This window comes from Brassica napus, chromosome C5 (assembly GCF_020379485.1).
Source record: "Brassica napus cultivar Da-Ae chromosome C5, Da-Ae, whole genome shotgun sequence".
Taxonomy (NCBI): domain Eukaryota; kingdom Viridiplantae; phylum Streptophyta; class Magnoliopsida; order Brassicales; family Brassicaceae; genus Brassica; species Brassica napus.
The window spans coordinates 31,665,112-31,688,048 of NC_063448.1; the positions used below are offsets into that span (position 1 = coordinate 31,665,112).

Sequence of the window (22,937 nt, forward strand, 5' to 3'; positions counted from 1 at the left end):
AATTGCCTTCGGTCGTCCAGTCCTAACATACACAGTGGTAGCATCAGGGATTGTAGAAGGTATCGATCGATGACAAATATCTGTACCGATCGTATTTGAAGTGCGGATATCGATCGATTCTGAGTTACTACTGTCGATCGATGCTGAAGTCGGATCTTTTGTATCAACTTCTTCTACTTTGCTCTACTCTCCTGATACATGATATTCATCATCCTCAATTGTATCATGGTTGACCAGCTTTTCTCTGTTCAGTTCGTCCTTCTGCTTACTCCCATCTGCATGGTGAACCTGAATGTCTGGCTGCTTGACATGAGTTGTCGGTGTTCCAATATCTCCATTCTGCTCGCTATAGGCAAAATCCATAATCTAACTAATACTAATCTGACTAAGACTAGTGATTATTCCTTTCTCGTGATCTTCAATCATCTTGTCCACCATGTAATCAAACCTTCTACTTCGAGTTGCTACAGCTTCGCTAAAAAATTTACCTAGGAATGCGCCTTTGATGTCTTCCCATCAGGTTAGAGATCTTGGCTGCAGCTTACTGAACCAGCTAAAAGCATCTCCAAAGATTGTATAAGGGAATATCTTGCAGAGTATGAGGTCTTCGGATATTTGTTTCTGCTTACACCTTGAAACTAGACCCTCAAGCTCTTCGATGTGGTTTCTGAGATTTTCATGAGGAAGACCTCGAAAAAGATCCTCACTTCCCCAATTATACCATTGGCTTGTCAGATCAAAGGTATTCATCTCGGCAACATCAATTACATCAGGGATTTCATTACCCTCTGCATTAATCAATTGTGATGTGCGGCTGCAAGGGCGACCTTCTTCGTCTCGCCAAATACATTTCTTGTCGATCTTAAGTATGAGCGCTTCGACCTTCTCCGTCTCTCCGTAAGTGGTGTTCTTCATTGGAGGAACAGTGCCGCGATGAATAGTGTTTCGATGAACAGAGTCACGATGAACAGTGTTCGGATGAATAGTATCGCGATGAACAGTGTTCGGATGAACAGTGTTCGGGTGAACAGTGTCGAGCGACAGAATATGAACAGTGTCGATCAACAGAAGATGAATAGTGTCGACCGACACGGGATGAACAGTGTCGATCGACGGGTATGAATAGTGTCGACCGACACGGGATGAACAGTGTAGATCGACGGGATATGAATAGTGTTGACCGACACGGGATGAACAGTGTCGATCGACGCGATATGAATAGTGTCAACCGACACGGGATGAACAGTGTCGATCGACGGGATATGAATAGTGTCGACCGACACGAGATGAACAGTGTCAATCGACGGGACATGAATAGTGTCGATCGACGGAATTTGAATAGTGTCGATCGGCGGTAGGTGAATAGTGTCACGATGAATAGTATCGCGATGAACAGTACTAGGATGAGTAGTATTATGATGAACAGTACCTCGATGAATAGTACATCAGTGAACAGTGTTGTTTGACGATTTGTTGGCTTTGTCGATCACCGCTGCTTGTCGTTTGTCGATCGATGTGGGATGAATGGTGTCGATCGATTGATGGTGTATGCTGTCGATCGATGCTGCTTGGAGGGTGTCGATCGATACTTCCCTGTTAGACTTACGGATCGTGCATTGACCAGCAGACTCCTTCCTTGAAGGACCTAGAAATCCTCTCTTCATTGCTCTGGTACTGTGATACCACTCAAATTACCCTAAGGAGTGTTACTCTCATCAAAAGAGGTTCAGATGTAGTACTTAGGGATCGAATCCACAAGGAGCTAGGGAACAATTAAATCTAGTGTTTATTAATTCTAAAGGTTGTAATGTTTTAAATAAAATAGCAATAGTAACTAGCGAGTAAATGATAAATGTAACTTAGGTTGGAAATGATATTAGATGCAGGGCCACTATTCAGGTGTTGGAGATTATAATTCCTATAGATGCCTAACTGTTGCATGCATGATATATTAGAGCTCATTCGCTTAACTCAGTGATCAGCTGTCGCATGTACCACTGGTTAACAGACTTGATCTTGTGTCTCACCGGTTAGATGCAGACACAAGAGAGTGTCGATCGATAGTCTATTAAGATGTCGACCGATACACTTTTGCCAACATCGATCGATTGTCAGTTGATGACATCGATCGATGGGTTCTAGCCAGGCCTATGCGCGAGTATGAAAATGCTCTACTAAGATTCTAAATTAGCGGTTAGCCCTCTCTAGCAATCCTAATATGATAGATAGATGTCAGGATGGGATAACAAGGGTGCTTGAATATGCAATCCTATGATCATGTTCTAGTTAGCTAGGCTAAAACAAGCAATGAGTACAAATCTATCATGAATATCACAACAAGGCAGATCTATAGTTTGGGGCTAATCCCACAAACCTATATGAACCCTTGATCTAACAGTTGAACTACTCAGACATAGCAAAGCAATTCATATCAATGTTTAAATAGAAACTCATAGAATAGATGATAAGGAAATGAAACAAGGAGTTCCAATCACAAGTAACAAAACTAGGTCTAGAAAAAAGAAAAAGCTCTCCCTGCCGTCAAACACTTAGGCAGTATATATTCTACTAGGTTAAAAACTCGTCAGGGCATTTTGGTAATTTGGCTTGGCCTTGGTTTTTAAGTCTGCTGAATCCAAAATGCCGCGTCTGGTGTCTCGACATCGATCGATGATACATGTGTACATCGATCGATGATACATGAGTTAGAATTCGAACCGCATTGCATTAAGTCGAATTGGCAGACGACGTCAATCGATGATTGGAGTAATCCGTCCATCGATCTTCATCATGGTCTGTCGATCGATGCGAGTTCATCGACATCGGTCGACACCATCGGAATCCGCCGAGACTCATGGAGCTTTCGATTTTGAAATCTCCTTCCTCAAGGTTTTCATTTCTCACCACTTGCCAGAATTCATCATCTATGATGGCATTTACGTGGTGTTTCCCTTTGTCGGCTCCTGCTTCTCTAGCAAAAGCTTCTTGCCTCTTAATAGTCTTGCCCGTCTGAATTACTTGGGTTTCAAGTTTTCTCACCTGAGTCCCTAAGGTCTCAATTTTGGTGTTCAGATTGTTGTAGGCAGAGTCTATCTTACCGTTGAAATCCACGGTGATTTGTTGTTGTCCCAACAGTACTCGATCAAGCATTTCTTCGATCTTGCTTTCCTGAGTTTGGGGTGGTGGATTTTGATAGTAAGAGTTCGAGTAGCTCTTTCTGTTGTTGAAGGGTTTTTGAAATTGTGAACTTTGGTTACTTCTTTGGCCATTTCCAAAGAAGTTTATGTTTCCGCCCTGTTTCCAAATTTTTGGAATCCGGTACCTCCGATGTAGTTCACATCTTCTTCTCCTTCGGTATCTGCTACTTCTCTTTCAGCTGAACATACTTGCTTCCTAAGAAGTTCGTGCACCACATCTAACTTAGCTCTTACTTCGTCCATATGTTCCTTCCCGATAGAGGCTACAGACTTCTTCCGTTCAGAGCAGCTGTTAGCAAGGTTTTCGATAAGTCTCCCATCTTCCAACGGATTCCGAGTAGTGAAGTTTCCTTCACTCGCCGTATCAAGAGCCATTTGATACTGTAAGGCGAGACCTCGAAAGAAAGTGCTTAGCAGCTGCACTTCATTAACTTCGTGGTGTGGACAGTCTCGCTGGAAAAACCTAAATCTAATCCACGCATCTTTGAAGAACTCCAGCCTTCTGCGAGAATGTGGAAATTTTGTTCCGAAGTTCTTCAGCGTGCGCCTCATCGAAGAAGTTTCGTAAGAAAGCATTCTTGATTTCGCTCCAGGATGTTAAAGATCTTGTGGGTTGCTGCCTAAGCCAGTGCATCGCTTCTCCATTCAGCGTGTATCCGAAGAGCTTGCACAGCAGGTAATCTTTGGGGACTCCTTCCATTCGAATGGCAGCGATTAGATCCTCGAACCGTTCTAAATGGTCCATAGGATGCTCGTTCGGTAACCCAGAGTAGGGTATCTGCGACACGAGAGTGTAGTATTGAGGCTTCAGCTCGAAATTCTGCTTCTGGATCTCCGGAAGTCGAATCGCTGATCTGTTGGAATAGTACTCATCTAGGCAATTATAGTCGGCCAGTGGTTTCGATTGAGCCTCCTCATCTACAGGTTGAGCAGCTCCTGTAGCATCAGCATCAGGGATTACAATTCCCTGAGCATCTATTTTCTGACCTGTTGCATTACGCAGATGACCGGCCTGGTCATACAGGTTTCCGTTCTCATCCTGAGTTAGAATAATAATGTTTACCATTTTTGACGACACGTTATCGATCGACGTACACGGTGTAGTATCGATCGTTGTCGGACGACTGGGATCGATCAACGATGACGGTCTGGTGTCGGTCGACGGTTGGTTGTGCGTATCGATCGACGACGAAGTGGTTGCATCGAGCGATGTGGAACGTTGACCTCTACGGATGGTGCGTTCCAAATGAGCAGGATCGTCTGAGAACAGCAAGTCTTTCTCCTTATTGCTTCTGGTACCGCTGGGCATGCACCTGAAAAGACAAGAAAAAGAAAGATTATTAGAAAAGGGGGTAAAGACAAGAATAACAACTAATAAAACTAAATCTAATGGCGATCAAAGCTCCCCGGCAACGGCGCCAAATTTGATACCACTCAAATTACCCTAAGGAGTGTTACTCTCATCAAAAGAGGTTCAGATGTAGTACTTAGGGATCGAATCCACAAAGAGCTAGGGAACAATTAAATCTAGTGTTTATTAATTCTAGAGGTTGTAATGTTTTAAATAAAATAGCAGTAGTTACTAGCGAGTAAATGATAAATGTAACTTAGGTTGGAAATGATATTAGATGCAGGGCCACTATTCAGGTGTTGGAAATTATAATTCCTATAGATGCCTAACTGTTGCATGCATGATATATTAGAGCTCATTCGCTTAACTCAGTGATCAGCTGTCGCATGTACCACTGGTTAACAGACTAGATCTTGTGTCTCACCGGTTAGATGCAGACACAAAAGAGTGTCGATCGATAGTCTATTAAGACGTCGACCGATACATTTTTGTCAACATCGATCGATTGTCAGTTGAGGACATCGATCGATGGGTTCTAGCCAGGCCTATGCGCGAGTATGAAAATGCTCTACTAAGATTCTAAATTGGCGGTTAGCCCTCTCTAGCAATCCTAATATGATAGATAGATGTCAGGATGGGATAACAAGGGTGCTTGAATATGCAATCCTATGATCATGTTCTAGTTAGCTAGGCTAAAACAAGCAATGAGTACAAATCTATCATGAATATCACAACAAGGCAGATCTATAGTTTGGGGCTAATCCCACAAACCTATCTGAACCCTGGATCTAACAGTTGAACTACTCAGACATAGCAAAGCAATTCATATCAATGGTTAAATAGAAACTCATAGAATATATGATAAGGAAATGAAACAAGGAGTTCCAATCACAAGTGATCTTCTCTCCCAAATGAAACTTGTAACAAAACTAGGTCTAGAAAAAGGAAAAAGCTCTCCCTGCCGTCAAACACTTAGGCAGTATATATTCTACTAGGTTAAAAACTCGTCAGGGCATTTTGGTAATTTGGCTTGGCCTTGGTTTTTAAGTCTGCTGAATCCAAAATGTCGAGTCTGGTGTCTCGACATCGATCGACGATACATGTGTACATTGATCGATATTGATCTTCATCTGTCGAGGCATTTCCTGATATCGATCGTCAGCACTGATGCGTATCAATCGATTATTCTTCCTCTCGTCGACCTCTAAGTGGTCAGCTCGGGTGAAATGTCCTTTATGCTCCAAAATGCTCCAAAGTCATAGCTTGACTCCGAAATGCACCTGAACCTGAAAACGTACCTAGAAGAGTAGAAAACATAGATATATATATAGTAAAATAGTAATATACCATACTGATATGTATGTACCTGAAATAAAAGAAAAAATTTTATGAGTTTTTTTTTTTCGAACAATAATAAAACTTAAACTAAATCTAACTAAAAAGATCTAATAGCGATCAAAGCTCCCCGGCAACGGCGCCAAATTTGATACCACTCAAATTACCCTAAAGAGTGTTACTCTCATCAAAAGAGGTCGAGTTATAATACTTAGGGATCGAATCCACAAGGGGCTAGGGAACCAATTAGATCTAAACAATTTATAATAAACTAGGCTAATAGATTATAAAGCAGTATAATAGCAATTAAATAAACAAAGCACTAAACAAGTTGAACAATTCAATTGTTCAGTTTGGCAAGGGTTGTTCGATGGAAGGATGGTTGCTAGATCTAGGGTTTCTATTCAGGTGTTGGATATTATAATTCCTATAGGTACCTATTTGTTGCATGCATGATATGTTAGAGCTCAACCGCTTAACTCAGTGATCAGCTGTCGCATGTTTCACTGGTTAACTCGCTAGATCTCGTGTCTCAACGGTTAGTATCTTGATCACGAAAGAGTGTCGACCGATGGTCCTATTGGGATATCGACAGATACACCTTTACCTACGTGGACCGATAGTCAGTTGAGGACATCGATCGACGGGTTCTAACCAGGCCTATGCGCGAGATGATTTGCCCTATTAGGATGCTAAATTGGCGGTTAGCCCTCTCTAGCAATCCTAATATGATAGATAGAAGTCAGGATGGGATAACAAGGATGCTTGTGTATGCAATCCTATGATCAATATTCTAGTTAATTACTCTAGAACAAGCAATAAGTATAGATCTATCATGATTATCACAACAAGGAAGATCTATAGTCTGGAGCTAATCCCACAAACCTATCTGAACCCTGGATCTAACAGGTGGATCTACTCAGTCGAAAAGACTAAGGTGGCTAGATGATAAGGTTGACCTTAAAATTAAAGAACAAGTGACATTTAGCATTGGTAAGTATCAGACTAAGGTAGTTTCTGATGTAGTACCTATGCAAGCTGGACATGTATTGTTAGGAAGACCATGGCAGTGGGATAGAGAAACTAAGCATGATGGTAAAACTAATATGTATACGTTCATGCATGATAAGCGTAAGATAAGCTTAGCACCTCTCACACCAGCACAAGTCCATGAAATTTGATACCACTCAAATTACCCTAAGGAGTGTTACTCTCATCGAAAGAGGTTCAGATGTAATACTTAGGGATCGAATCCACAAGGAGCTAGGGAACAATTAAATCTAGTGTTTATTAATTCTAAAGGTTGTAATGTTTTAAATGAAATAGCAATAGTAACTAGCGAGTAAATGATAAATGTAACTTAGGTTGGGAATGATATTAGATGCAGGGCCACTATTCAGGTGTTGGAGATTATAATTCCTATAGATGCCTAACTGTTGCATGCATGATATATTAGAGCTCATTCGCTTAACTCAGTGATCAGCTGTCGCATGTACCACTGGTTAACAGACTAGATCTTGTGTCTCACCGGTTAGATGCAGACACAAGAGAGTGTCGATCGATAGTCGACCGATACACCTTTGCCAACATCGATCGATTGTCAGTTGAGGACATCGATCGACGGGTTCTAGCCAGGCCTATGCGCGAGTATGAAAATGCTCTACAAAGATTCTAAATTGGCGGTTAGCCCTCTCTAGCAATCCTAATATGATAGATAGATGTCAGGATGGGATAACAAGGGTGCTTGAATATGCAATCCGATGATCAAGTTCTAGTTAGCTAGGCTAAAACAAGCAATGAATACAAATCTACCATGAATATCACAACTAGGCAGATCTATAGTTTGGGGCTAATCCCACAAACCTATCTGAACCCTGGATCTAACAGTTGAACTACTCAGACATAGCAAAGCAATTCATATCAATAGATAAATAGAAACGCATAGAATAGATGATAAGAAAATGAAACAAGGAGTTCCAATCACAAGTGATCTTCTCTCCAAATGAAACTTGTAACAAAACTAGGTCTAGAAAAGAAAAGCTATGTCTGCCGTCAAACACTTAGGCAGTATATATTCTACTAGGTTAAAAACTCGTCAGGGCATTTTGGTAATTTGGCTTTGCCTTGGTTTTTAAGTCTGCTGAATCCAAAATGTCACGTTTGGTGTCTCGACATCGATCGACGGTACTTGTGTACATCGATCGATATTAATCTTCATCTGTCGAGGCATTTCCTGATATCGATCGTCAGCACTGATGTACATCGATCGATTATTCTTCCTCTCGTCGACCTCTAAGTGGTCAGCTCGGGTGAAATGTCCTTTATGCTCCAAAATTCTCCAAAGTCATAGCTTTACTCCGAAATGCACCTGAACCTGAAAACATACCTAGAAGAGTAGAAAACATAGATATATATATAGTAAAATAATATATACCATGGATAAAAATGGGTCAAATCCAATGTATATCAACTCCCCCAGACTTACCCTTTTGCTTGTCCTCAAGCAAAACATACAGGCAGTCTCTCTGAAAGAGGTTTGAAAATATTTGGGAACTTAAGATTTTAAAAACATAGAAATCCTTCCTCAACAATTTTGCAACCACATTTAAAAAGTCCTAATCACAAAAGCACACTATGCAATATCCTAGCTTAGCAACCATTTCTAACATAACACAACTCATCAATTCACGTCTGACATCCCCTCTACTGATTTCATTTCTTAGCATAAATAAATAAGTGAAAGCTTTACCTTGGGAGTATCGATCACAGGATGAAAGGATTTCAGACAGGTATCTGGAGCTGCAGGTAAAAGTTAGTACCTAGTTTCTCTCTCTCTAAATTTCTCTCTTGAGTCAAAGTCTGCTTCCATTGCAGGATCACTGACCAAGATTGAACAGGCTTCCATGAATCAAAACTTAATGGTGGTTGCCACCAAGTTATGTTCACTTCTTTTTGACCTATATCCAAGAGTTCTTTGTGAAAGCGAGCCTTGAAGATTGTCGCCTCCAAGTCCTGTTTCGAACTCTTTTATTTGAGTCTTTATGAATCAAGCCTTAATGGTTTTAGCCACCAAGTCCTGTTCAGACTCATCCTAATTAAACAATATATCTTTTTTTTTTTTTAATATACTCTATAACTAATCTAGGGTCGAAATCTAGAGAGAGAAAATGTGATAAATAATCTAAACCAGGCGTTACCTTCCAGACCTATCTGAGGAATCCGATCCCATGTATACCAAGCCCCAAGACAAGCGGTTATGTCAGGTTTAGTGTTGGAAATCAGCTTTGGCTACTTCATACGGTTCAAGGCAAGTGTGTAGTTGATAGGTTGATCCGCTTTAGCATCCCTTTGTGCTATCTGCAATCAGTAAATCTAAAATGGTGCTAAAGATTGGTTAGATATTCCTGTTTAAATCAATATAAGATTATAGTCCCTATTTACGATAGCTAAGGATAATTTTTTTGAAATTCCTTTTTACGTAAGAATAAAATAAATTATATCAGTAAATCTCCCCCCAGACTTAAATTACACTGTCCCAGTGTAACTCAGCCGGAGTTATGATGAAAAGTGTATGATGTACGAAATGTAACAAGTAGGTAAGATACATCTGACCGGATTAAATATCGATCGATGGGTAAGTGTTACATCGATCGCCGTGTGGTTGCCTATGTCGAACGATGTCGACGTCTCGTCGTCGGTCGATATTCAAGTCCTCCTACTTGGTTCTCCTAAATCTGAAAGAGATAAAACGAAAGAAATCAAATGCTAGCTAATAAAACCGAAGTAAAATACCTAATAGTGGGTTGCCTCTCACTCAGCGCTTGGTTATAGTCATTTAGCTTGACTGTGGTGGTGATTGGCTATTGGGTGGAGAAGCAGCTGCTTGTTGGAAACCAAGCATCCACGTCATCTCTGCGCATGCTGGATCAAGAGGCAATGAAACTTCTTGTGGCCTCATCATTTCTTGTCCATTTGTCATCCATCTTCCCAAGTTCATTGGAGATGTTCTGTAGCCTTTCTTGAATGTTGTCAATGCTGAATTGGTGCCAGCCTATGTTGTCATAGGCGTATGCTGAAAGATCTGTCAGTTCCTTTTGCATTGACTCTACTGTCTTGTGTATCAGCTGCTCGCCGATTGGTATAGACTCGGCGTCGATCGATGTGAAGGTGCACATGTCGATCGATGTGGCTGGATGTTGGTGGTCCTTCTTGCGAATGGTGTCCAGATCTTGCTGTAGTAGCTCGATTTTAGTGCTTAGCCAGTCCACGTTGTTGTTGAGAGGGCAGTAAACGTCGTTTATCCTTGTGTCGATGTATGAGACTTCCCATTCATCCCTGTGTTGTGTTGAACATCGCGGTTCTGGAAGGATCTGAGCTGTAGGAAGACTGACGTCGATCGATGTTGCACGTGGTGCGTCGATCGATGCTGAGGTCGTAGCTTCCTTCTCAAGTTGCTGACGTAAACTTTCAATTTCTGTCCTCATTTCTGCCATACATCTGAAAAGCTCATTGTAGCCTCTATCCAAAGGCTGATGTGTGTCATCCACCAATATTTGGAGCTCCTCTCCCAGTTTCTCCTGAGCTCCACAAATACCAAACACCATTTCATCGATTTCTTCTTTGGTGTAGAGTTCTGGTGCCAGTCTTGTGAGTGTGAAGGAAGTGGCATGTTTTGGAAGACAGATGTGGCTCTCCTCAAAAAGAGATGCTCTTTCCAGTATTTTCCTGATGTTGTCCTTTGTGACAGGTATCATCTCACCAGCTGCGCTTCGTGCGTGTCCACGCTCATCTCTGTAGACTCCATATTCGTCCCTTTGTTCCCAAGTGAACTTTCTGGCTCCATACATGTCAAAAGCGCGGCTCCCACATTCATACCGTCTATCGATCGACGTCGGTTCATCCATATCGATCGACGTTGGTGTTACCCTGTCGATCGATGTCTCCGTTGTACCGTCGATCGATGCTTGCCATTTTGGTTGGCGTGATAGATCTGGGGGTTATCTCTGTTGTGACGACTCCTGCGTGGTTGTTAGGATCTGTTAGAATGACGTCTGGAGTGCCACGTTACTGTGAGAACAGGTTGTCAGGTCCATTGGCTACTTGAAGGATGTCTGCTATGTCCTCTCTGGACACTTGTAAAATCCTTCCATCCATTGCACGTGCGTTGCCATCTGGGTCCCTGAAAATACCAAATTCATCAGGTGTTAGAAAACCGTAATCAATGTTTGCATAATTATTCATTTTTGTAATAGAGAGATTAGGGTTTAGAGTAGTATCGATCGATGTAGATACAGTTACATCGATCGATGGCAGAGTAATTTCTGCAGAACTTGTGTTCTTGAGATGATTGCTCTTCATGTATTTTTCTGTTGATGTAGAAGGAAGAGTGTTCATCTTATTTGCTTGTGTGTTTGCTCTGATGTGTGTAGGTGGTTTCGGAGGTGCAAAGCGATTTATATAGGTATCTATAAACCTAGTTAGGGAGGGAATATTCTCCTGCTCTTGAATATTCGCTGCGGCGCGAATATCGATCGATGTTCCTTTTGGTCTGTCGATCGATGTGAGCGGTTGTTTTGTTGGACGAGGGTGGGAATCGACCGATGTTGGGTGCACAGCGTCGAACGATGTTGGAAACGTGTTGGTGAACTTATGTTTTTCAAGTCTTTCATCCTGCAAAGACATTTCTATTGCATGTTCTTTCCAGTAATCCTCATCGTATTCCTCGGTATGTTCCTCATGAGGTGAAGTAATTACAGTGTCAACTGCAAAACTTTAATGGAAACCATTGTCTGCCCAACTGCCTATGGAATAATCATCATGTCCTCTCCGCGTTGTTGCGGTCATCGGTCACCGTTGACACATTGGAGTCGATCGATGGAAAGGTTGGGGTGTCGATCGATTCCGAGTACTCTGTTTCGTACTCCGATTCATACTCTGCTCCACAATGGCATGCGCCAATGAAGCCAAGTTCTTTCCCATAATCCACAGAATTAATTACCTTTCTCTTAGGTCGGATGGGATCGTAGTGGATGTTTGGGTCTATGAGCGTTAGACACAATTTGTTTTTGTTCATGTCACATACAGCTCCTAGTGTAGCTAGGAAAGATCTTCCAAGCAGAAGTGAAGAGTTCCAGTTAAGCTCGATGTCTAAGACATGAAAATCTACAGGGACAAGGGCATTACCAATCAGTACCTCCAGATCTCTTATGATGCCTCCTGATCGTTTCTCTGAAAGATCCACGAAGGTGAAGGATTCTGTTGAGGGTTCGATGGTCAAACCAAGCTGGTCTGCCATGATCCTAGGGAGGATACTAACCGATGCTCCTGTGTCACACATTGAATGGGGAAATTCAACACCCTTGACTACGCATGGTATTGCGAACTTCCCAGGATCACTCTTCTTCGTCAATGTGATCATGTGTTTCATCTTTCCTCTGACTTGATGAAACATTCTCCTAATGTCCTCCTCAGTTACCTTTGTTTCTCTGAAGAACATCCACAACCGGTGTGTGAAGTAAGCTTCATCAAAAGGTTTTTCGATTGGGATTCTGAGGACTCGTTTAGTGAAACCATCCATCTCCTTATCGTTAGCTTCCCTCTTAAGGTTTTTAGGAATCTTCTCCTTTCTTTTCCTTAACCTTCTCCCTTCAGATTCTTGTTCTTCTTGAACAGATTCTGTTGAACTATTTAAAGGGTTGGGTTTTGGTTCGGGTGGGTTTGCTAATGGTTTAGGTGGTGGTCTGAGTGCATTGATGTAATCATTATCGATTGAGGGTAACCGCACTCGGTAGTTCAGAGGTGCCTGTCGATCGATGGGAGGTGTGTTGTGACGATCGACGTCGGACTCACTCTGTCGATCGATGGTTGGGTTAACCGATCGATCGATTTTTTCATAGAAAGGGGAGGGTGGGTGAGGACGCTTAGCTGCGAATTCTTCATGAGTTAGAATTCGAACCGCATTGCATTCAGTCAATTTGGCAGACGACGTCGATCGATGACTGGAGTAATCCGTCCATCGTTCTTCATCATGGTATGTCGATCGATGCGAGTTCATCGACATCGGTCGACACCATTGGGGTCCGCCGAGACTCATGGAGCTTTCGATGTCGAAATCTCCTTCCTCAAGGTTTTCATTTCTCACCACTTGCCAGAATTCATCATCTATGATGGCATTTACGTGGTGTTTCCCTTTGTCGGCTCCTGCCTCTCTAGCGAAAGCTTCTTGCCTCTTAATAGTGTCTCGCCCGTCTGAATTAGTTGATTTTCAAGTTTTCTCACCTGAGTCCCTAAGGTCTCGATTTTGGTGTTCAGATTGTTGTAGGCAGAGTCTATCTAACCGTTGAAATCCACGGTGATTTGTTGTTGTCCCAACAGTACTCGATCAAACATTTCTTCGTTCTTGCTTTCCTGAGTCTGGGGTGGTGGATTTCGATAGTAAGAGTTCGAGTAGCTCTTGCTGTTGTTGAAGGGTTTTTGAAATTGTGAACTTTGGTTACTTCTTTGGCCATTTCCAAAGAAGTTTTTGTTTCCGCCCTGGTTTCCAATTTTTTGGAATCTGGTACCTCTGATGTAGTTCACATCTTCTTCTCCTTCTGTATCTGCTACTTCTCCTTCAGTTGAACAGACTTGCTTCCTAAGAAGCACGTGCACCACATCTAACTTAGCTCTTACTTCGTCCATCTGTTCCTTCCCGATAGAGGCTACAGACTTCTTCCGTTCAGAGTCAGTGTTTTTGGTGCTGCTGCTGTTAGCAAGGTTTTCGATAAGTCTCACAGCTTCCAACGGATTCCGAGTAGTGAAGTTTCCTTCACTCGCCGTATCAAGAGCCATTTGATACTGTAAGGCGAGACCTCAGAAGAAAGTGCTTAGCAGCTGCACTTCATTAAATCCGTGGTGTGGACAGTCTCGCTGGAAAAACCTAAATCTAATCCACGCATCTTTGAAGGACTCTCCAGCCTTCTGCGAGAATGTGGAAATTTTGTTCCGAAGTTCTTCAGCGCGCGCCTCATCGAAGAAGTTTCGTAAGAAAGCATTCTTGATGTCGCTCCAGGATGTTAAAGATCCTGTGGGTTGCTGCCTAAGCCAGTGCATCGCTTCTCCATTCAGCGTGTATCTGAAGAGCTTGCACAGCAGGTAATCTTCGGGGACTCCTTCCATCCGAATGGCAGCGATTAGATCCTCGAACCGTTCCAAATGGTCCATAGGATGCTCGTGCGGTAACCCAGAGTAGGGTATCTGCGACACGAGAGTGTAGTATTGAGGCTTCAGCTCGAAATTCTGCTTCTGGATCTCCGGAAGTCGAATCGCTGATCTGTTGGAATAGTACTCATCTGGGCGATTGTAGTCGGCCAGTGGTTTCGATCGAGCGTCCTCATCTACAGGTTGAGCAGCTCCTGTAGCATCAGCATCAGGGATTACAGTTCCCTGAGCATCTATTTTCTGACATGTTATATTACGCAGATGACCGGCCTGGTCATACAGGTTTCCGTTCTCATCCTGAGTTAGAATAATAATGTTTACCATTTTTTACGACACGGTATCGATCGACGTACGCGGTGTAGTATCGATCGTTGTCGAACGATTTGGATCGATAGACGATGACGGTCTGGTGTCGGTCGACGGTTGGTTGTGCGTATCGATCGACGACGAAGTGGTTGCGTCGAGCGATGTGGAACGTTGACCTCTACGGATGGTGCGTTCCAAATGAGCAGGATCGTCTGAGAACAGCAAGTCTTTCTCCTTGTTGCTTCTGGTATCCCTGGGCATGCACCTGAAAAGACAAGAAAAATAAAAATTATTAGAAAAAGGGGGTAAAGAAAAGAATAAGAATTAATAAAACTAAATCTAATGGCGATCAAAGCTCCCCGGCAACGGCGCCAAATTTGATACCACTCAAATTACCCTAAGGAGTGTTACTCTCATCAAAAGAGGTTCAGATGTAGTACTTAGGGATCGAATCCACAAGGAGCTAGGGAACAATTAAATCTAGTGTTTATTAATTCTAAAGGTTGTAATGTTTTAAATGAAATAGCAATAGTAACTAGCGAGTAAATGATAAATGTAACTTAGGTTGAGAATGATATTAGATGCAGGGCCACTATTCAGGTGTTGGAGATTATAATTTCTATAGATGCCTAACTGTTGCATGCATGATATATTAGAGCTCATTCGCTTAACTCAGTGATCAGCTGTCGCATGTACCACTGGTTAACAGACTAGATCTTGTGTCTCACCGGTTAAATGCAGACACAAGAGAGTGTCGATCGATAGTCTATTAAGACGTCGACCGATACACCTTTGCCAACATCGATCGATTGTCAGTTGAAGACATCGATCGACGGGTTCTAGCCATGCCTATGTGCGAGTATGAAAATGCTCTACTAAGATTCTAAATTGGCGGTTAGCCCTCTCTAGCAATCCTAATATGATAGATAGATGTCAGGATGGGATAACAAGGGTGCTTGAATATGCAATCCTATGATCAAGTTCTAGTTAGCTAGGCTAAAACAAGCAATGAATACAAATCTATCATGAATATCACAACAAGGCAGATCTATAGTTTGGGGCTAATCCCACAAACCTATCTGAACCCTGGATCTAACAGTTGAACTACTCAGACATAGCAAAGCAATTCATATCAATAGATAAATAGAAACTCATAGAATAGATGATAAGAAAATGAAACAAGGAGTTCCAATCACAAGTGATCTTCTCTACAAATGAAACTTGTAACAAAACTAGGTCTAGAAAAGAAAAGCTCTCTCTGCCGTCAAACACTTAGACAGTATATATTCTACTAGGTTAAAAACTCGTCAGGGCATTTTGGTAATTAGGCTTGACCTTGGTTTTTAAGTCTGCTGAATCCAAAATGTCGCGTCTGGTGTCTCGACATCGATCGACGGTACTTGTGTACATCGATCGATATTAATCTTCATATGTCGAGGCATTTTCTGATATCGATCGTCAGCACTGATGCGCATCGATCGATTATTCTTCCTCTCATCGACCTCTAAGTGGTCAGCTCGGGTGAAAGGTCCTTTATGCTCTAAAATGCTCCAAAGTCATAGCTTTACTCCGAAATGCACCTGAACCTGAAAACATACCTAGAAGAGTAGAAAACATAGATATATATATATAGTAAAATAATAATATACCATGGATAAAAATGGGTCAAATCCAAGGTTTATCAAAATTCATCTGCAAATGGTTAAAGAGAAAGAGAAGTCTGTTAAATCTAACTTTCTTATCCGGCCTAGCTGTGTAAGAAAGGCTGCTGCTAACAAACACACAATGCTACTAATGATCTTTAAGGAACTTTTGAGTGCAGGTTCTGATGAGTTAACTCTTCACCCAGAGATTACCAAGCTTCTTGACAGGTTCAAAGATGTGTTCCCAGAAGAGATTCCACACGGTTTACCCCCACTTTGAGGCATTGAGCACCAAATAGACTTCATACCAGGAGCTGCTTGCCAAACAAACCAGCTTATAGGGTGAACTCGGAAGATACCAAAGAATTGGAGAGACAAGTTCAGGACCTACTGGACAAAGGATACGCGAGGGAGAGCCTCAGTCCATGTGATGTACCAATCTTACTTGTACCAAAGAAAGATGGGACATGGAGAATGTGTGTAGACTGCCGAGCCATCAACAACATCACCATCAAGTACAGGCACCCTATCCCGCGGCTTGATGACATGTTAGATGAGTTGAGTGGAGCCACTATATTCTTCAAGATCGATCTTAAGAGTGGGTACCATCAGGTAAGGATGAAAGAAGGAGATGAGTGGAAGACAGCCTTCAAAATAAAGCAAGGTCTTTATGAATGGCTGGTGATGCCATTTGGAGTCTCCAATGCTCCTTGTACTTTCATGCGCCTCATGAACCACATGCTTAGGCCATACATCAGTAAATTTGTTGTGGTTTATTTTGATGATATCCTCATTTACAGTACTAGTGTACTTGATCATGTGACACATCTTAAGCAAGTTCTAGAGACACTTCGGCAATAAGGGCTTTATGCGAACCTCAAGAAGTTCACATTCTGCACTGATAAACTTGTTTTCCTAGGTTTTGTTGTGAGTTCACAGGAATTACAGGTTGATGAGAAGAAGGTTAAAGCAATTCAAGAATGGCCAGAACCAACAAACATCAGTCAAGTAAGAAGTTTTCATGGTCTAGCTAGCTTGGTCTAGCTAGCTTCTACAGGCGGTTTGTTAAGAATTTCAGTAGCATAGCTGCACCCCTTACTGCTGTGGTGAAGAAAAGTATTGGGTTTATTTGGGAGAAGGCTTAGCAGGATGCCTTTCAGACCTTGAAGGATCGCTTGACCCATGCACCAGTACTGGTCCTACCTGACTTCAACCAGACCATTGAAGTAGAATGTGATGCATCAGGGATTGGATAGGAGCTGTGTTGATTCAAGTAGGAAAACCCATGGCCTATTTCAGTGAGAAGCTAGGTGGAGCCGCTCTTAACTACCCCTACTTATGATAAAGAGCTGTATGCCTTGGTGAGAACTTTAAAACATGGCAACACTACTTGCTGTCAAAAGAGTTTGTGGTGCACACTGACCATGAGACTCTCAAGCATCTAAGAGGGCAAACCAATCTCAAGAGGAGACATGCACGCTAGTTAGAGTTTATTGAGACATTTTCATACATCATCAAGTATAAGAAGGGCAAGGAGAACATTTTAGCAGATGAACTCTCAAGGAGGTATGCTCTGATAGCAACCATGGAAGCAAAGGTGATGAGATTTAAATTCATCAAAGAATTGTAAGAGGAAGACCCGGATCTTGCAGTTATCTACTCAAGCTGTACCAGAGGACCACAAGGAAAGAATTGTGCATTCCTCAGTGTTCTTTAAGAGACTTACTCACTAGAGAAGCTCATGGAGGAGGACTTATGGGTCACTTTGGAGTAGATAAGACACTCGCCGTGGACAGGGAACACTTCTATTGGACGCATCTTAAGAAGGCAGTTGAATCTCATTGTGCCAGATGTGTAACTTGCAAGAAAGATAAGTCTAGAGTGCAACCTCATGGTCTTTACATGCCACTGCCGATTCCTACAGCTCCTTGGGTGGACATCTCCATGGATTTTGTACTAGGCTTACCAAAGATTCAGCACAAGGATTCAATCTTTGTTGTGGTGGACAGATTCTCCCAGATGTCACACTTCATACCTTGTGCCAAGGTAAATGATGCATCCAAGACAGCTGATCTGTTCTTTAAAGAAATCGTGCGCTTACATCGGGTACCAAGGACCATTGTATCTGACCGAGACACCAAGTTCCTCAGCCACTTTTGGAGGACATTATGGAAGAAGTTGGGAACAAAGCTTCTATTCTCCACTACTTGTCATCCCTAAACAGATGGCCAGACTGAAGTTGTCAATCGTACACTCTCCACGCTGCTTAGATCTACCATTCGAAAGAATATGAAGAACTAGGTGGAGTGCATTCCCTTCATAAAATTTGCATACAACCAAGCTCAACACTCAGCTACTAAGATGTCACCTTTTGAACCTGCTTATGGCTTTAATCCAAAGACCCCTTTAGATCTTAAACCCCTACCTCCAGCTGAAGCCATCAGTTTAACCAGAGAGGCTAAAGCTGCTTATGTTAAGGAACTCCACCAGAAGGTGAAAGAGAATCTAGAGAAGAGAACTGAGCAGTACACTAAACATGCCAAAAAGGGCCTCAAAGATGTTGTATTTGAACCAGGGGAGTGGGTTTGGTTGCATATGAGACAATAAAGGTTTCCTAACTAGAGGAGTTCCAAGCTAAAGCCAAGAGGAGACGGTCCATTCCAAGTTATTGAGAGGATCAACAACAATGCCTACCGCCTTGACTTACTAGGTGAGTTGAAAGTGTCTTCAACTTTCAATGTTACTGATCTATCTCCTTGTTTTGTAGATGAACCAGTTTTGAGGTCAAAACCTTTTGAAGAAGGAGGGAATGATGAGGACATTCAACCAGAGCTTGAACCGACTTAAGTGAACCTGATATTCAGGACATGATCAGCAACATAACCAAACCAGAGACTTTGAATAAGCATAAACTTTTCTTCTAAAGAAAACCCTAGAGCTCTCTAGCAAGAATTCGCCTCCTCTCTCATTGCCTTGTGATATCACTCAAATTATCTTAAAGAGTGAATTACTCTCTCAAATAAGAGGTTTAGATGTAGTTTTTAGGGATCGAATCCACAAGAACTCTAGGATTAATCAATAGATCTAAGGGATTTGAAATAAAGATAGACTAAGAGGTTTATTTGTTTAAAAGCAGTAAATAATGAGTCGAACAAGGCAATTGTTCGGCGGTTTAAGTTGAAGTTTTTTTAAGGATGGGAAAATAGCTAGACTTAGGCAATTTCTCAAGTATGAAAGGCATGCAACTTAGTTTAGAATAAAGGGTTTGACAGTTTTTGAACTCAAACAATGGTAACCCAGATAGGTTTTCTTTACTAGATCTTGGATCTCAACTGTCGTCTTTTGATCTCGAGAAAGAGTCGATCGATGTGACTTGATGCTCATCGTTCGATACACCTTTCAAACAATCGACCGACACAACGATAGTCGCGTTTATCGATGGTTCTTCTAGCAAGCTTTGCGAGCGGGTTTGAAGCTGTTCTCTAACCTTCTAGACCAACTCTCGTTGTTATCTAGTCAGTTAGATCACGCTGGCTATTTCAGATATTGAGGGTACCAGTTGGTTATCACAATTAATCCTAAGATCTAAAATTAGGGTGATCAATCCTAATTTTAGCATTAAGCTCAACAAGCATGAAAGAACTATCAAAACACCTTTTTAACAGTCTTATTAGCAGCACATATTTTCAACCTTTATGAGAAACCTAAATCTAACAATTGGGTTTACTCAGACATATTCATGAGAGACAAAATCATGATAGTTTGAATAAATCTCAAATGAAATATTGAACACAGAAAGTAAGAGTAATAGAAATAAAGGAGTTCAAGATCTTCTCTGTTATGCAGACTCAGATCTTTCTCTCTATTCCTAAGCTCTTCTAATGGTATCCCAAATGCTTCTTCTCCAAACTAGGTCTTTAGGCCAGTCTGCCTCTAAAATGATACAAAACCCTAGTACATATAGCATCATCGGCGGCTAAGGGCATAGGTTGCAATTAATAAAATTTATGGAAATGAAATATTCTAATTTCGTGATTAATCCTCGAGTGATCCAATATTGATCGGTGGCGCTCAACGGCTGTCGATCGATTTTAATTGGCTCTGGTCGATCGATATTGCTCTTCAAGCATCGATCGATTTTCTACCCGTAAAAGTACTCCCAAGCGTCCCAAAAGCATCCCAAAATCACCATTTCCTTCTATCAAGTAACTGAACCTGTAATTGCTTTGAAAAGACTCTAAAACATAATAAATAGATCTTAAAACACTTATATACCATGATTAAAAATGGACGAAATCCATGTTATATCATCTCCCCCAGACTTATTCTTTTGCTTGTTCTCAAGCAAAACAAACAGACAGTCTCTTTGAAAGAGGTTTGAAAACTGCAGGGACTCATAGATTTAAAACATAGAAGTCATCACCTCTACAATATTGCAATCCAGATCTAAAATGTCCTAATCACAAAAGCACATTATGCAATATCATAGCTTAGCAACCAAATTTATCTAGCCAACAACTTAGCAAATCTTATCTGACATTCCCCTTGACCAACCTCATTTCTAGCATAAATAAAAGTGCAGGCTTTACCTAGGGAGTATCGATCACATGATGCAAGGATTTTCAAACAAGTATCTTGATATGCAGGTAAAAGTTAGTTATAAGGGATTTTTTAAAATCTTCGAAAGATTTCATGCATTCTGGGTAAAGTCGAACTTTACTTCCTTGCACAAGAGGTTATTTAAAGGTCTAGAAATTTTGCTAAGGTCTTGTATAAACCACCTATAAAATCCTGCATGTCCGTGAAAAATTCGCACGTCTTTTAAATTTTTGGGTGCTGGTAGACCGGTCATCACCTCCATTTTAGCTCTATCTACCTCTATACCAGCGGCGGAAACCTTATGTTCCTAAAAATTCGCATGTGATCTTTTGGGTGCTCAGAGAGAGATCCACATAATGGGTTTCGATGAACCATACAGTAGTAATCTGCGTTGAACTTAGATTTATTGGTACATATCTTGGTAATTTAATAGTGGACCTATTGGAATAGGTTCTACCAGGGTCTAGGTAGTCATGCAAAGAAAATCTTATCTCTTCACCTTTTATCAAGGTGGGATTTATTTTAACAGGGATTTCAGTCCCCTGTTTAGTTTGGCTAGTCTCATTGCTCAATTGACCTACTACTTCCTCATTAATAAGCTCGGTAAGAGAAGACTTACCTGGTTCCGGCTGGGCGGTGTCGATCGATGTCGGGAGCTCCATGTTAGTCGATTCTTCGGTTTCCACGTCGCTCGATAACATTACATCTCTGTCGCTCGATGCTCAGTCTAGTTCTATGTTCTCCATTCTTAGTGTCTGCGTAGACAGGGAAAGAAAGAAAACTTAGCAAGTTTTTCGTAACATGTCTATACTAAATTCTAAATTAAATCTAATGCTAATAAGAAAGAATCCCCGGCAACGGCGCCAAATTTGATATCACTCAAATTACCCTAAAGAGTGAATTAATCTCTCAAATAAGAGGTTCATATGTAGTACTTAGGGATCGAATCCACAAGGACTCTAGGATTACTCAACAGACCTAAGGGATTAGAAATAAATATAGACCAAGAGGTTTATTAGTTTAAAAGCAGTAAATGATGAGTCGAACAAGGCAATTGTTCGGCGGTTTAAGTTGAAGTTGTTTTAAGGATGGGAAAACAGCTAGACTTAGGCAATTTCTCAGGTATGAAAGGCATGCAACTTAGTTTAGACTAAAGGGTTTGACGGTTTTTGAACTCAAACAATGGTAAACAAGATATGTTTTCTTTACCAGATCTCGGATCTCAACTGTCATCTTTTGATCTCGAGACAGAGTTGATCGATGTGACTTGATGCACATCGTTCGATACACCTTTCAAACAATCGACCGACACAACGATAGTCACGTCTATCGATGGTTCTTCTAGCAAGCTTTGCGAGAGGGTTTGAAGCTGTTCTCTAACCTTCTAGACCAACTCTCGTTGTTATCTAGTCAGTTAGATCACGCTGGCTATTTCAGATATTGAGGGTACCAGTTGGTTATCACAATTAATCCTAAGATCTAAAATTAGGGTGATCAATCCTAATTTTAGCATTAAGCTCAACAAGCATGAAAGAACTATCAAAACACCTTTTTAACAGTCTTATTAGCAGCACATATTTTCAACCTTTATGCGAAACCTAAATCTAACAATTGGGTTTACTCAGACATATTCATGAGAGACAAAATCATGATGGTTTGAAAAAAACTCAAATGAAATATTGAACACAGAAAGTAAGAGTAATAGAAATGAAGGAGTTCAAGATCTTCTCTGTTATGCAGACTCAGATCTATCTCTCCATTCCTAAGTTCTTCTAATTGTAGCCCAAATGCTTCTTCTCCAAACTAGGTCTTTAGGCCAGTCTGCCTCTAAAATGATACAAAACCGTAGTACATATAGCCTCACAGGCGGCTAAGGGCTTAGGTTGCAATTAATAAACTCTATGGAAATGAAATCTTCTAATTTCGTGATTTATCCTCGAGTGATCCAATATCGATCGATGGCGCTTGTTGGGGTCAAAACGGTCACGATAGAATTAAAACCCGAAAATCCTCGGAAATCGTATTTCCGAAAAAGATTGTAAAAAGAAAACCTATAATTTTCGTAAAAAAATAACCAGTATGAAGTTTTTAAGAAGAAGTATCCTTCAAAGCTTAAAATGGACAACTCGAGCTCGATCATTGCGAAACTACCGCGCATGCACGCTATCCGGTCGCTACGTAGCAACCAAGTCCAAGCCAAAGCTCGGTCGCTACGTAGCGACCGAGCGCCCGTCCCGCCCGGTCGCTACGAAGCGACCGAGCTCGAGCCAAGGCTCGGTCGCTACGCAGCGACCGAGCCCGAGCTAA

At 41.5% G+C, this 22,937-nt stretch overlaps 2 non-coding genes across 2 annotated transcripts; both read left to right on the forward strand.

The window, feature by feature from the left end:
• Positions 1-3,627: 3,627 nt before the first annotated feature.
• Positions 3,628-3,731, forward strand: LOC125588180. The gene has a single exon (XR_007324574.1). It is a non-coding gene; the product is annotated as a small nucleolar RNA R71 (small nucleolar RNA).
• Positions 3,732-13,768: 10,037 nt separating this feature from the next.
• LOC125588148 lies at positions 13,769-13,874 on the forward strand. Its single transcript, XR_007324542.1, has one exon. It is a non-coding gene; the product is annotated as a small nucleolar RNA R71 (small nucleolar RNA).
• Positions 13,875-22,937: the final 9,063 nt, after the last annotated feature.